Genomic DNA, 16,137 nt, shown 5'->3' on the forward strand with positions numbered 1-16,137 from the left:
CAGACAGTTGCTATGTCCAGAAGTTGAACTAGTAAAGTTTCCATTCTTTGCCAGTAGGTTTGTGTGGGCCAGGGAAATGTTCTCAGAACTGTTTAGTTTCAAGTTTGCCCTTGTCTTTACTTCCTGCTGAGCCCCTCTGCACGTGCCCAGAGTCGGGAGTGTGTGGTGCCCTGAGCCCTCTCCAGCCTCCACTGCATCTGCGTGCAGCCTTGGACAGGGCATTAGCTCTCTGATTTCACCTGCTGCCTGGATTGTCCGCTCCACTCACAGTGCTGCTGGGTATGAGCGTCCCCTGCCACCCAAAGTTGAATGAGCCTCTGTGACTTTTTCAGCAAAGTTGCTGGTCCCCATGATGTGCCTCACCCTGGAAAACTTCTGTGAGGACCAAACTGGCGACCTTGGGATTAGAGACACCCCAGGCAAGAACACTGCAGACCCCCACTGTTCTTACCAAAAGGCAGCAGTTTTTCAAGCGTAATTGCTGTTGAGATCATTGCATATCTTTGGCCAAGTTCTAGAGTATAGAAATGTTTTTTGTCAGTTTTGTCCAGATTTCTAGTGCTATTAGGAGGGGGATTTGCTGACTCGTCACTCAGACATCAGTGGAAGTCGTGCTTCCTATGTATTTATTTCAGGCATTATCTGCTTCACCTCTTCTATGAATCTATAGGCTCCACCCTGCAGGCTTCATTGCCACCATCCCTTTGGTCACTATTCAAGCACCACTTAGAATAAGGAGGGGAAGGGAAAGGTTAAGCTTAGAGCTGTCCGTACAGTGCCTAGAATGATGCCTGATGGGTAGTACAGGTTTCATAACTGTCAAATGAATGAATAGCATGCAGAGGGGACTAATGGGAGTCAGGTGGCCTTCCTGAGGACTGAAACTTGAGGTCTTACTGCATATATTCAGTAAGAATATCATGGGGACAGCAGGTTGAAGAGATATCACAGAGAAGAGATGGACGGTGCTCGGCAGTGCTGGACAAGGGACATGCAGAGGATGTCCAGGATTCCAGCTGGGGAGCAGGATGGTTGTTTTTCATGGTACAAAGTAATCCCGCAGAAAACAGGCCCTTCATTCCAGAGCTAATCTCTCTGTCTCTCTGTCTCTCTCTCTGTCTCTCTGTCTGTCTGTCTGTCTGTCTCTCTCTCTCTCTCTCTCACACACACACACAACACACACACACACACACCCCTGGCCCAGCAGTCAGAGACACTGAGGGAGGTCCCATGGGAAGGTGGGGCAAGGGCAGGCCCAGCTTCTGCTTCAAGCTGATGAGGCGAACCAACCGATGAGCAACAGTTTCTGTGTGCTGCAGTGGCCACTGCTTCCCTTGTCTCCCAGATCTCCCTAGAATCTCCCTGAGGCCAAGCCTGAGGGGAAACATACAAGAAAAGGAGTGTTGGGAGGCATCCTCCAGCCTAGCCCAGTTGCATTACAGAGCCATCACAGGCCCTTCTCTGGTCTGAGTTGCAGGAGCCAGTGGAGGATGTGAGGCCATTCCACGGCAGAGTGGCTCTGGGAGGGGTGGCTGGTAAGCAGGGAGAGAAAGGCCAGGGCAGGGAGACCCACAAGGAGGAGGACTTTCAGCAGTCCAGGGAAGGGCTGATGAGAATCTGGGCCAAGGAAATAGTGGGATGCACAGGGCTTGGTGGCTGACTGCATGTCGCAGGGGGAGGGGAGGAGGGAAGTTGAGGTCCAGCCTTCTGGCTTGGATGGCTGAGAGGGTGGGGTGACCATTGTTAGGGGGCGGCAGGAGGAGGCACAGATGTGGGAGGACCACCCAGTGCCCCTCTGACCAATCTTTCCCGCATGTTCTGTCGCTGTCCCTTGCTCCATCCATTCATCCTTCCATCCACCCACTATGTGTCCTCTGTGGGCTGCTTAGGCAACAGCTCTGAATGGAGAGTGAGCCACTGCTCAGCTTCACACACACGACAATGGGTGGCCCCTGCCCTCTACCCAGTACTGCCCCCCTGCAGATACTGCATAGGGACCCCTCTCCATCTGTAGCCTCGAAACTGCAGCTCCTCAGGGAAGGGCGCTCCCCGGCAGCACCTCTCGCCCCAGCGGCCCCATGGCTCATGGAGGGGTCAGCTTCTCAGGGACTAACCTGGTGGGAATTGTAGCACAGTGTGGGTACAGGGCAGCTTTCTACCTGTCCCAACCACCCACTCTGGCCCAGCCACATGAGGAAGCCCCTCAGTGCCCTGCCCACCCCCACACCCCATCCTCATGTGAGCTTCGCATCCTGATTCCATCAGCAGCTCTGTCCCCGATGCCTTGCCTGCCCCTTCTGACTTCCCTCCCAGCACTCTGCATTTGGCATGCCAGCCAAGGTTTGCCTTGCCTGCTCCCTCTGCTGGCCTCTCGAGTGAGGACTCCCTGCTTGCCCCTCACTGTTCCACCAAGCACAGCTTAGCCACAGGTCTACAAACGGCTACTGAGTCTGTACTGTTGGCCAACAGTCTCTCTTCTAGATGCTTGGACACACATGCAGAGATACTGCACCACCTCTCAAAGAGATCTCAGTCTGCAGAAGGACCGAGCTCTGGTGGAGGGTGTACAACAAAGCAGGCAGCTGGAACAGGGTCTTGATGCTGCCCAGGGGCAGGGCAGGGTCCGAGAGCAGGGGGCAGCTGAATTGGCTTTTAGTCAGGTAGGTAAAGTACAGCTGGCATTCCTGGAAGAGGGCCAGGGCTGCAGCAAGCACTCTGGAGCCCCATCCTGCTCACTTCCACGCTCCCTGCACAAGCACCACGTCAGCCTGTGATACCCAGGCATGCAGCCAGGCTGGAAAGACCTGGCCACCCATGTGTGCCCTTCATGCAGTGTCCTCTCAGTTCCCATGTCTGTAAAATCTGTTGAAAATGCAGATGCTGTGTGGGGAAGGAGGGGGAGGGGAGAACAGAGTCAGCCCCTTAACCCCTGTTCCTCACCAACGGTGTTCACCTGCACCTGGCTGCACCAGCCCCTAGGAAATGAGAAGGAAAGTAGGGTTTTCTTCTTCTTTTTTTTTTTAGTGGAAACAGCAATGGAGAAAGGACCTAATGCTACCACCAAATGAAAAATAAATAAATAAGTGATATCATTGAGATCACCTTGCACAGTTTACAACTTACTTCACCATGACGATCTCATTTATCTCCTGTAGCCAGCCTGTGAGATTTTAATGTTCCTGTTTTCCAGATGAGGAAAGTGAAGTCATTCCATCCTGCTCTCCCAGCCAGGAAGTGGTGAAGCTACTCCAAGTTTGGGTTCCCCAAAACTAGAGCCTAAGACAAGGGCTTGAGTGCAGGAGGTTTGTTTGGGAGGAAATGCCAGAACGAGGTGGGGGAGGAGTGAGACAGGAAAGGAAGGTAGGCCAGTGTGAGGGGCATCAGTAAGGCCACTGCTGTCAGCAACACGACTTCCCCAGGGCTCTACCTCTGTGTCTCCCAGGCCTGCCCAGCTCACACACTCACCAACTTTGCAAAGAGACTGGGGGTATAGGTGTAGCCTGTAAAACAGCTTACATGCCCCATGTGGCCAGCTCTGATTTCAGAGTGAGGGGCAACAAGAGACAGAGGGCACCAGAGACTAGGTGAAGTGGCCTACCCCATGGCAGTCCTGGAAGGGGCCCCTGCCTCCAAGAGGAAGGGCAGATGTGTTCACCTGCTCGGGCTGCTGTGGAAGTACCATGGGCTGGGGGCTCAAACAACAGACATTTATTTTCTCCCAGTTCTGCAGGCTGGAAGTCTATCAGCATGCCGGCAGGATGTGTTTCTTCTAAGGCCCCCCTCCTGGGCTCAGGGACGTGGTTGTCCCCTGTGGCCTCACATGGTCTTCCTACTGTGTGTGTTTCCTGATCTCTTCTTATGAGGACACCCATCACATCAGCTCAGGGCCCGCCCCAACGACTTCATTTAGACTTAACTACCTCTTTAAAGACCCTATCACCAAATACAGTCATATTCTGAGGTACTAGGGGATGCAGACTTCAATATGTGAATTTCAGGGGGACACATGCGCCTGTTAGCAGGAGAGAGCCCTCTTGCCTTCCTGGGCTCTGAGCCATCAGTCTGGAGGCATCTGTGCCCCGGGAACAAGGAGGCTGGGGAGAGGCTGGGCAAGCGCGCAGCAGGTGTCCAGACAGAAGCTCTGCCAGATACACTGCCCTCCCGGCGCTAAGCAGAAACCTGCACTCCCCACCCGCAGCAACCGCACCGAATCGGGGTTGAGTCAGGTGTCCTTAGGGAACCATTTTCCTACAATGCTTTCTGTTCCTGCACACCTGGGAGAAGTGACTTGACCCTGAGAATGATTGCAAAATGGCAAACGGCAGTGGGGCTCCCAGCCCTTCCGTGCTCTATAGCTCCCCACCAACCATGTGCTCTAGTCAGCACTGCCCCAGCCCTGTACAGTGTGGGAGTGGCTCTCCCTGCTGACCAGATAGGGAAGCTGAGACTCAGGAGTGCACTGATGCCCAAGGGCACACAGCTAGTGAGTGGGTGCCAGGGGCAGATTCAACCCAGGTCTAAGCAGACCCTTCCCTGGCGCTCATTCATAACTACACCTCTGCATCCAGGCACACTGACCACACCCCTTGGCCACAGCCATCAGACCCCCACCCAGATCTGGAACTTGCCCATCCAGCTCTCCACAGTATGACTGGGTTAGGGGTACAAACTGGCTTCTCTCAACATGTTAGATGGCTGGCAGGTAATACTGTGGGATTACCAGGGTAGTAATACTATCACCCAGAAGCAAGGATGAGAGGAAGCAGCCTCCTGGTAGCCTGTGAGGAAGGTAAAGATGACCCTGGAGACACAGATGCCCATGGCGTTGACTTTCAGATACCTTCCCTAAATGCCATCTAAGAGTCAGGGCCTCCTGAAGACCAGCTCAGCCCTGTGTTCAGTTAAGAAATTATCATCGCTCCTCTACCCAGACCTCTGCCCCTCCCTCCACTCAGCCACATGTCATGACCCAGTCCCCACTAACTTTCTGGGGCAGAAGGGAAGTCGGCCCTCCCACCCTGCTGCTGGCATCATTGTCACTCTGCAAAGATAAGAATAGTCCTTAGAAAAAGCTAGGCCTGGGTGTGGATCCTAGTTCCATCACTTGCTTACTCTGAGGTCTTATTCAAGTGATACAGTCTCTCTACATGGGTTCCTCACTGTAAAAGGAAAGTCATGATAAGCCATATCTCACAGAACTGTTATAAGGATTCCATACCTAATAAAAGCAGAGTCCACAGAAAGGCACAGGTTAATTCCTGAATGAATAGAAGTCCCTTACAGACAAACCACTGGACCCTACTATTAAGATCTGCCTTTGGGAATTTTTTAAAAAGAAAATGGAATTATGGGTTGGTGCCTGATACAGACTCTGTGTAGGGTCACAGGGACTCTATACTTGGAACCAGGCACCCAGTCTTACTTCTCCAGTGTTCAGGGGATGCAAACAGAAGACCAGTCAATTGAGGGTCCCAGACAAAGGTAGACACTCACAGAGATGAAAGCTAGCAGGGCTGTTAAAGGGGGCCAGGCCTGGGAAGTTCACCCAGTGGTTCCCTAATGAAGGATTGATGATTCATTTGGGCACTTAACATTTTTGTGTTAGGCACTGTTCTAGGCACTGGGGATACAGCAAGTAGCAGAACTAATAAAAATCTCTGCTTCCTGGAGTTCACAGTCATCATTTGTTATAAACTAAGGGAGGGACCTAAAGGGTGCTGTCCCCTGAAGCCTTCCATGTGGGTCACAGACCTCTGGGAGGTGAGTCAGGGTCTTCTAGGGACAGGGAGTGGGAGGTGCAGTACAAGTTATTTGAAAAGAAATAGTCATTATGCAGCTACTTTAAGCATTTTTAAGACCTGGGCTTCTGATTTCATCTTTAATGTGTAAAAAGCTAAGAAATTGTCACCCCACCCAAACCAGAAGGAAAATGCTGAACTTAAAATCAATGACTTTTCTTAAACCCATCAGGGAATTGAGGGCTGCATGAAGAATGGGAAGGGGTTTAGGCCCATTTTGTGGTGAACTCCTGTTGGTTATGAATGAGCTTTACCATGATTAGTTGAGCCATGACTTATGACTTTCAAAGAGTCTTCATACTTTAAATTTACTAACAGGGCTGCCAGAGGAATCAAATACTTTGAAAGCAGATTTCTGGGCCTATCAGTGATTGGGAGCTGAAGGAGTGGAGGGTGGAGTCCCCAGAATAGAGAGTCAGCTTCCTCACGTAGGTACCATATGGCAGACACCTGTGCCCCCATCCCTGCTATGGAAATGGACACAGGCTCAGGTTGAGATGCCAGCTTAGCCCCCGCTAGCTGGTGACCCAGCACACATCTGTCACCACCTCTGAGCCTCATTTTCCTCTTAAAACATAAATTAAGAAAACATCTTTGGGCAGTGATGTGTGTAGACCATGGCAGGGAACATGGCATGTAGTGTGTGCTCAGCAAACAATAACAAACTGCACTAAAGGGAGATGTGCCACTGGGGCACGGGTGTGCTCCTTGCCACGTCCAGTCTGCTTCTGAGGCTGCACAAGTGCAGGGCTGGGAAGGCAGGGCCATCCTGACCAGAGCGGTGGCTGGTCAGGCACCTTAGTGGACCCAAGGTCTGATTCATGTGCCCAGCGCAAAGAAGAGAATAGGCCTGGAGTCAGTCCCCATGCTGCCCCACCCCCGCATCCCCAGGGTATGTGTTCAAGCCTTGGCCTCTGGACTCATTCTCCCGGCATCTCACAGGGCAGGGTCAGAGCCCTGAGTCTACACAGCGTCTTTGTGTAAACAAGAAAGGTGCCCCTTCCTCCAGGTTGAGGCACCCCCCAGACCCCCCAGGCCCAGACCTTCTGGCTTGTCAGTCAGAGCACCACCTGAATGAAGCCCCTGGTGCCTCTTTACATCCTCAGCAGAGCCCAGAATGCTCAGCCCCACCTAGGGGCCCTGCCAGTGTGTGCCAAAAATTATAGGGATGGGATCTTTGATAAATCCCTTAAGATAATGGTTGAGCCTGAAATTCAAAATTGAAAATTTGGAAAGAGGAAGAAGATGCCATGGGCTTAGGCCCAAGCTATACCCCACTGCCCTGGGACAGACCAGGGGCCCTGCATAGTCCTTTGTTCTCTACTCTATCCAAAATCCTATCCTGGGCTCAGGTCCAGAAGGGGATGTGACTGGTCCTGCCCTTGAGGGCTCACAGCTAGTGGGACAGATAGGTTTGGACATCTGTCATACCCGCTCTGATTCTCTAACACCAACTGGGTGTCCAAAAATTCAATTCAAGCTTAACACCAACCATCCAGAATTAATGCAGGCCTCACAGGTTTCAGTTCAGTCCCACAAGCCTGCCCCCACTTTAGACACCAATTCCAAAAGGAGTGTCCAGGCACTTCTGCCCAACTTGCCTGTAAATTCAGGGGTTTCCATGACCCCTTCTTCAGTTTCAATAATTGCTAGACTGGCTCACAGAACTCAGGAAAATGTTTTACTTACTATTCCTAGTTTATTATAAAGGGTAGAACTCAGGAACAGCCCGGTAAAAGAGATGGATAAAGCAAGGTGTGGGTTGGAGGTGGACATCATAGAGCTTCCATGCGTTTCCAGGTGTGCCACCCTCCTAAGCACCTCCAAGCCAGAAGCTCTCTGAACCGCAACTTAGAGGCTTTTGTGGAGGTTTTATGACATAGGAATGATTGATCAAATCATCAGCCATTGGTGACTGAGGTCAACCTCCAGAGCCTTCCCCTTCCCAGAGGTGGGGGGTGGGAGTAAGGGGTGGGACCAACAGCTCCAGCCCTGTGGTCATGCCTTGGTCTTTCTGGAGGCCAGCCCCCATTCTGAAGCTATCTGGGGGCCTGCCAATGTTCACTTCAGTGGCATAGACTCAGGGATGATTGAAAGGGTCTTGTTATGAATAACAAAAGATGCTCCTATCACTCAGGAAATTCTAGAGTTTTAGGAGCTCTGTGCCAGGAACCAGAGACAAAGACCAAATAGACATTTTCCATTATAGATGCCCTCTGCGCAGGTGTCCCAGAGGTGAGGACTATGTTTCCTCCAAGCTGGATCCTTGCAAAGTGCTCGTTGCTGTGCTTTGTGTAGCATCGATTATTAACAAATATGTATGGAGAAAAGGGATCGAATATCTGCCACCTTTCATAAAGCTCCAGTGGGTTGGACAAGGCTTTCATTCTGAAGGCAAAAACTTAATGAATGTGTAGCATTTCCTAGCAGCCACCGTTTATGGGAAACCTATGCAATTTCAGCACCATTTGGAAGTTTCATTTATCTTTTACAAGTCTTCCCAATGGCCCTGAGGACTAGATACATAGTCTGGATAAGGCTCTAAGAGGCTCAGACTCTAGGGGCATCAGGATTCAAACCCAGCCTGTTTCTTGCCAACTCCCTGTGAGGTCTCCATGCTGGGTTCCTGGGCTAGAATTGGGACATGGGAAAGAACCAAAAAGGCCTGGCTAGGTAAGTCTCTGTTACAACTGGATGCAACGTTGGGGTGGGGTGGGGTTAGTACAACAAACCACCGTAAATCTCAGTGGCTTCAAATAGTAAGTAATTATTCTGATGAGTCAAGCTTTCATGGGCTCATGCACTCTTCCCCCCTCGGCTGGCGTGTCCACAGGCTCACCCACATCTGTGATGATGGCTGCTAGTTGTCAGCTAAGGCTGACATGGGTCATGATCGCAACTAACTCAGAGTTGTTTGAGCTAAACACTGGGTGCAGGAGACACACGTCTCTCACAGATGCAGAGGGATGTGGACTTGGGGAGATTTTTGCAATCAACCTATCATAGGAGGGACATAGCTACTTTTAAGAATTGGAGGCTCATTTTCCCAGGTCTCTGCTGGGGCTAGATTTCCTGGAAGTGAGCTAAGCATCTGGGGAAATGCTTTCTGTGTTGGGTGGCATGCTGTGCAAGTATGAATCTACGCCTTTGCTAGGACCCTGGGATGGCTGGGCATGAGTGGGTGTGGAACAGAAAGTATTTACTGGGTGCCTTGAGGCTGAGGCACCATCAGGTCTTCCATCCCATGAGTTGGCCTGGGCCAGAAGGAAAGCCCAGCAAAGCAGGTGTGGGAGCATGAGTGTTGTGGGGAGGCCTTTCCTTGGCCAAAGTGGGTAATGTAAGCATCATCTGGTCTAATTCCTGCCAGAATCATCCATCTTTAAGCTGAAGGAAAGTTGGGAAAGTGCTTCCTAGCAGAAATACAAAGTAACTACTGGAAGGAATGACCCTGAACTTGAGCATATTGCAAATATCAAGTACATGTTTTTTAAGCCTTTTGGTGCATTGCAGTGTGTCCTGGTAGCAGTGTCATGCTATGATTAGGTTAAGACGTAAATTTTAGAGACAGACAGACAAGGACTTGAATCACAGACCCATCCTGGCTCCTTGTGTGACCTCCCTCAGTCTGCACCCAGTCCCTCTTCCAGCCAGGGGGTCATGATCACAATTAACTCAGAGTTGTTTGAGCTAAAGTACCTACAAGCTACCCATTGGCAGGTAAAGGATTTGAACTCTGGTCTCGTGGTCCCTAAAGTCTAATAGTTTCCACATACTCAGGCCTCCCTGGATTGACTCTTTCTAAGACACCTCCAGGTGCCAGACACCAGGGGAGCAGAGCGGTCACAAGGCATCACATATGCTTTATGTAAATATCTCATCTACTCTTCATTCAGCATGGTGGCTCAGGTGTGGTTATCTAGACAATCAACATTATTTTCAGAGAAGTGACAACTGTTGTTAGGAACAGGGCTTCCCCTTATTGTTACAAGATGGTAAAATCCCTTTGCCCTAACCAAACTGCTCAACACACTTTTCTCCTGGTAACATGAGAATGTATCTTTCTCAGAGCTGGCCCCAAATGGCTATCTCTGTAGACCTGGTCATGTTTGCTCAGACCAGAAAGATGCCATGAAAGTTGTCTACTCCAAATCCCACGTTTTCCAAAAGAGGAAGTGAACCTACAGAAGGGAAATGTTTTAGCTGGATGGGATTTATCAGGATGGGACCTAAAGTTCAGGAACCAGGTGTTTAACCTACATTTTCCCAGACTATCCAAAGAGATGTGCATATATCATCTCATTTAATCTTAACAAGCCTTGCCAGGTGGTATTCATGTCCCCATTTTAAAGAAGAGAAAACAGGTATGGAAAGATTAATTTGTCTAGAGTCAAGGCCCTCTCATTAGTGGCCAGTCTGGTACTGGAAGCCAAGTGTGACTGCAGAGGCTGATTCAACAAGAGTCACTGAAAAATACATACCTACCCCAATATTAAGGAATTTTATTCACGTGGAGGAAAAATGTTACTCTAACCAGTAGTGATTTAAGGAAGTGGTATTTAGAGATCGATTTGACTTCCTCTTGAGAAATGTGAGAGCAAATGAGTCACAGCGACTTTCTGTGCCAGATTCCTCTTTTGAGGATGTGTCCCCAAAACATTCTCAGTGTGGCAGTTTGTGTGTCAACCCAGGGCCCACCTGGAGGTGGGCCCTGGGCTCCTCTGAGTCAAGGAACTGGGAGAAGGGTCCAGGTTTTTTTTATCATCAGGGCCACTCCTTTGCTCCAAAGGGTTCTGGAGCACTAAGGCATGTGGCAGCTCTCCATCATTCATTCTACTTTATTGTGTTTGGGGCAGAAGTGACACGCCCTTTCTCCATAAGCTCTCCTTATCCCACCCTACCGCCAAGGTGTCATTGTAAATTTTCCCTAGATGGCTCATTCATTCATTCAACAGATTATTATTAAGAGACACATTATTAAGGTCCCTGGAGACTCGAAGCTATACAAGGTATGATATGCTTTCTGGAAGAACCCAGTAAGAATTAAGACATACTCACAGAGCTAAATCAAAACTGCTACCATGCAGCCTTCCCTCATTGCCACACAGAGCCCAGACTGCTGTGGTTGGCACCAGATGACCAGATGGGGGTAATGAGATAAGTGGGCCTTGAGTACAGAGGTAGCCAGGACAGTCCATGGAAGTCAGTTTGATGGCAGAGCTTGCTGTAGGAGGACCAGACAGGACCAGGCAGTCCTCAGAGGTGGCCAGGCTAGGTCAGTGGTCTGATGATCCTGGCAGGGACCACAGAAGCACATTTTGCAAGTAGCTCCCATAGGACCAGAGGCTTTTGTTCTTAGAGTGGGGGCTCACATGTTAACTAGGTTTTTTTATTAACCAGAGTAAAATATTATGAAAATAAATTTTGAATATGGGGAAGGCCAGGGAGGTGTGCCACCCAGTGGTGATGAGGAGACCACCCCCAAGTCAGCACAGATCCCCATATTGGGAAGCAGCAGATGGTGACAGATAAGGGGGGACTTCTATAAGTCTCTTTTAGATAGCATATTGTTGGATGGTATTTTCTTAATCCATTCTGCCCATGTCTGCCTTTTAATTGGAAACTTTAATACATTTACATTTAATGTAATTACTGATAAGGAAGGACTTACTTCTGCTATTTTGCTGTTTTTTTCTGTGTCACATATCTTTTTTGTTCCTCACATCTTCAATTACTAACTTCTTTTGAGTTAAATAGATATTTTCTGGCATACTTTTTTAATTCCTTTGTTTCTTTTACTGTATATTTTGGGATTATTTTCTAAGTGATTGCCTTGGGAATTACAGCTCAATTTATGACAATTAAGTGTGGAGTAATACTACTTTAATATCAATTACACAAAACTTTCCTCATATATCTCCATTTCCCCCCCAACACATACACACTTATATTGTTATCATCACCCATTACATCTCTATACATTGTGTCCTACACATAGATTTATTGTTATTCTATGCAGTTATCTTTTAAATTAGATAAGGAAAAAGAGAAGTTAAAAAGAAAAATACATTCACACCATCTTAAAATATTTACCTATATACTTACTCTACTCTGTTCATTATTTCTTCATGTGGATTTAAGTTACTTTCTACTGTCCTTTGATTTCAGCCTGAAGTCCCCTATAACATCTCTTATAGGGCACATCTACTAGCAATTAACTGTCTCAAGTTTTGTTTATCTGGGAATGTGTTCATTACTCCTTCATTTTTGAAGAATAATTCTGCCAGATATTGAATTCTTGGTTGACAGTTTTTCTTTCAGCATTTCAGGCTGAAGTAAGGCATTGTGTGCACCAGACACTCACAAAGGATAGAGGAGTATACCCAGATAGTAGTTATATTTTGAAGCAGATGAGGATGAAATCAAAGTTGGAAGGAAAGAATTGTTTATCAGAGTGGGAAGTCCTCATCCAACAGCACCTCCATGGTGAGCTGAGTATGGGTCATGACCAACAGGAGAACCTGGGAAATATGAACACAGACTGTAGAAGTGGGAGCCGTGGTCTGAAAGGATCATTTTCCAGTCTGAGACATGCAATGATTAAATTGGTGGCACAGTTGGGGAAATAAGGAAGGAAATACCATCTGTGAGATAATGGACAAGTGGGTGACTGCACCATCTGTGCTGAGTTAGGAGATTAGGGAGTGAGAGAGAAGAAGAATATAAAAACAGGGACTGAGAGGCCTGATGCCTGACCCGGGCATCAGTTAGAACTCCATGGGTTACAAGTCATAGAAAGACAACCCAAACTAGCTAAAGCCAGAAAAGGATATTTATTGGAGGTATATCAAAGATTCACAAAACCCTTTGGGAGCCAGAAAACCAGGCTTGGAAAATGGACAAGAATGATGGTGGCTCCAGAGAGCCTAAAAGCCGGAAGCTCAAGGATCATGTTCTTGCAGAAATAGCATGGTCAGGGCATTCCTACCAGGCCCCGCCACCATACTGGGAGGCCCCATCATCATAGCAGGTCATTGTCACTGCCACCAGTGCTGGGAAGTTCATTTAACCATCTCTTAGTCTTTCTGTGACACACTAATGATTAGATCAAAATCCAGCAGGGGCATCAATGGGCTGAGCCTAGGTCACATGGCCATATCTGATCTGTTCCTATGGCCTCCAAGAAGGGAGATAGTGGGGGATTTCTCCAAAACAGGGAATCCTCCAAGACAGCCATATGCTGTATAGCCCCAAAACAAGTTCTGTCCCACTACAACAAGTGAGGTAAAGGGAAGGTGTGATTTTGAGAGTAGGGGAATCTTGAGTGTATTTGTCAAGTCCGAGAAAAAAGCCAGGGACAGAAGGAGGGATTAAAGGCGCAAAGGGAGGGGCAAGGATGAGAAGAACACAAGGAGGGGGCTGTGGAGCAGGGGAGGAACCCTAACCCTGGGGAGGTGTGAGTTGCCAGAGAAGGCGCCTGGGAAATTTCTGTTCTTCCCATCTGTTCCAATTGCTGCCTTTCTGTAAGCAGGTGTTTTCACAAGAGGGAAGACTTGTTTTTCAAGAATGCAAAACTGACCAAAATGGACATTCATCATTTTCTAAAATCTGACTCTCTTGGGGAGGGGAAATAATTTCAGACTTGCTTCCTTGTTGGACCTAAGTGAGGACAGGTTTGGTCATTTGAGCCTACAGAGGCTGATGCTGGCAGTAGCCCCACCTCTGGATCCCCTACCCTCGGCTTCAGGGGAAGTGTGACAGCTCCTTGAAACCTCAGTACATGATGTTCCCAGAACTCAGATACCCACTAGTGAGGTCATATTTCCTTCTTCCTCTCAGTCTGCCATAAGCAGGAGCTCAGCAGGGACCCTGCTTGGCCCAGGGTGTCAGGCCTGTGGGCAGGGGCCCTTCCTGCCCCTCCTGCAGGGCTGAAGGAATCCCACATATACTCTCAGTCCCAACTCTCTAACTGGAGCTTTCTCTTCTAAGAAACCCAGTAAGACTTTGCAGCTGAATAAAATCTTTATCTGAAAGTTGTCCAGTTAAATAGGGAGCCCAGACAGTTTTCCACATAAAGATTCTTAGGTGAAGAATATTTGTCTGAACTCAACATTTACAGAGGCTTTAAAATGAGGCCTGTGAGTTCCATGAAACCCCTGAGTGATAGACAACTGAGCTGCTCAGACTCCCCTTTGAGAAAAAACCTGCTGCCCAGCTGCAAGGAGCAGGACCAGCTGATGACTCCAGCTGTTAGCTCGTTTAGGGTCACCCTCGGCTTTCAGGCTGACTCCCTACTGATCCTGTGTGGCCCTGAGCCAATGTCTACGCAAGACTGGTGGCCAAGGGAGGTCACCCTCTTCTCAAGAAGGCCCCCAGCCAATGACTGCAAATGGCAGTAGTAGATAGTCCTGAGCCACTCCACCCAAATCCAGACCCCTCTCCTGGACCCTGGCTTTGGGGCTCTCAGGTGGGCTGGTGGACACAGGTTGGCAAGGTGCTCTGACACTCCTGCTCCCCACATTTCCTGAAGAAGTGTTAATCCCTAATAAAACTCTCCTCTCAGCATCTGCCACTAGAGAACCCCGCTAGCCCACCACTCATTCATCCATTCAAGACACATTAGGCCTTGGGATATCGGCTGCCTGGACATTAGCTGTTGCAGAGTTAAAGGTGCTGGGTGACAAATGTTAAAACAGAGGATGAAACAAAAAGTTGTGGGGGCTGAACCAACTTAGTACCCCTAAGCCACCTCTGCCCCTCAGACCGGAGCTGCAGGGCCCTGGGAAGCATGCCTGAGGATGCACTTATGACTAAGGGCCTTTACGAACAAAGCCTCATGTTCTAGTTGGAGCCCTCTTGCTCTGGCCTGATGTGTCTGGGTAGTTTTCCAGTGTCCAACCCTGGATTCTGCAACTTTTTCCTTCTGACTCTCTGCCCAGGATCCCAGGACACCAAAGACCCAGAAAAGCAGGAGGCCAGGGCTCTCCGCGCCTTCTGAGAGCCTGGGCTATGTATGGCAGGGTGTTCCATGGACTGCAGTTCGTGGGACTGAAATGAAAAGCCAAGCTAAGCATCTGGAGGAGGCATTAGGTCAAAGGCCAGAGACGACTTAGTTTTAAGGTAAGAGGGCTGAGGCCAGGGACTGTGGCCAGGAGGCCCTGCCCTCCAGGACAGTGCAGCTTGAAGCACCCAAGCGTCCACAGGCAAAACCAAGGGGGTGCTCAGTGTACCAGCAGGGCAACACCCGCAGGGTGGCAGAGAAGATCGCCTCTGATGAATCACACAATGCTGCAATTAACAAATCTAGAAAGAATATTTCAAATTCAGCATATTGAACATTGTATTTCAAGAATGCAGTATTATGTAAAAATACTGAATATTTTTATTCAGCATATAAAGTTTTGTTTATAGTTGATTTGCTTATGTGTTAATTTTTAAATTATGGGTTCATTCTGAGTAATAATTACAGGTAATTAAGTTTTATATATTTAAATTATGGGTTAGACCTTCATCAGGTCTGGCAGGAGGCCTTTTAGAACGTTTCTGTGGCCTTTGGCGTGGGTGATAAGGGAAATATTAAAGATGCTGAATGCTAACCACAGGGCACTGAGCAGGGGGGTGACATTGAAGCAGGGTCCAAAAGGATGCATCAAACTCTGGGCAGGCCAAGTCTACCTGTGGGAAGACCAGCTGTCACACAGAGGACCCATTCTGTTACACTCTTCCTCTCCTAATCCTCCAAGATTTTTCCAGGTTGACAACAGAGGAGCTTGACTCCACTCAGTCACTCAGGAACCCAGACTGTGGGGCCTCTGCCGTCTTCCACATGCGGCTTCCAAGGTGGCCTCAGAGACAGGAGACGAGCATAAGGGTATGGTGTGGGGACAAGTTCTGTGGGCCAGGCCCAGAAGCAGCTACAGCACGTCTGCTTGGACACAATCACATTGAACTTGCAAAGGGGCTGGGAAATGTACAGCAAATGGGTGTACCCGGGCAGAAGGGGAAAACAGATTTGGGTGGAGGGCTAGCATTCTCTGCCCACTGCAGGGAGTCAGGCTGGGGCACAGAGTGAGTGTGGTAGGGAATGAGCAGAGACATGCTGGCAAACGCCTAACAACCAGCTCTCTGGAAGGAAGAACATGTGTAAGTCCTGATTGATAGCGTTTGCTGATTTTCTTGATGTAAATACTCCCACCACCATTAATTCCAGGCTGCCAGCATGATCACTGAACAAGAAGCTGGGAAGAGAGATGTGGAAGCAGCTCAATATATAGTTGAGTTAAGGTTTCTTCAGAGAAACAGAACCAATAGGAGATACATATGTATATCAAAGATAGCACTA

At 48.8% G+C, this 16,137-nt stretch overlaps 1 protein-coding gene and 1 long non-coding RNA gene across 3 annotated transcripts in view; one reads left to right on the forward strand and one right to left on the reverse strand.

Moving 5' to 3' along the window:
- ARHGAP22 (Rho GTPase activating protein 22) overlaps window positions 1-16,137 on the forward strand; it is a 193,494-nt gene that overhangs the window by 6,664 nt on the left and 170,693 nt on the right. The gene's annotated exons all lie outside the window — the stretch shown is intronic.
- LOC140850447 (uncharacterized) overlaps window positions 1-16,137 on the reverse strand; it is a 31,313-nt gene that overhangs the window by 1,234 nt on the left and 13,942 nt on the right. The window lies entirely within an intron of this gene.

Source organism: Manis javanica, chromosome 7 (assembly GCF_040802235.1).
Source record: "Manis javanica isolate MJ-LG chromosome 7, MJ_LKY, whole genome shotgun sequence".
Taxonomy (NCBI): domain Eukaryota; kingdom Metazoa; phylum Chordata; class Mammalia; order Pholidota; family Manidae; genus Manis; species Manis javanica.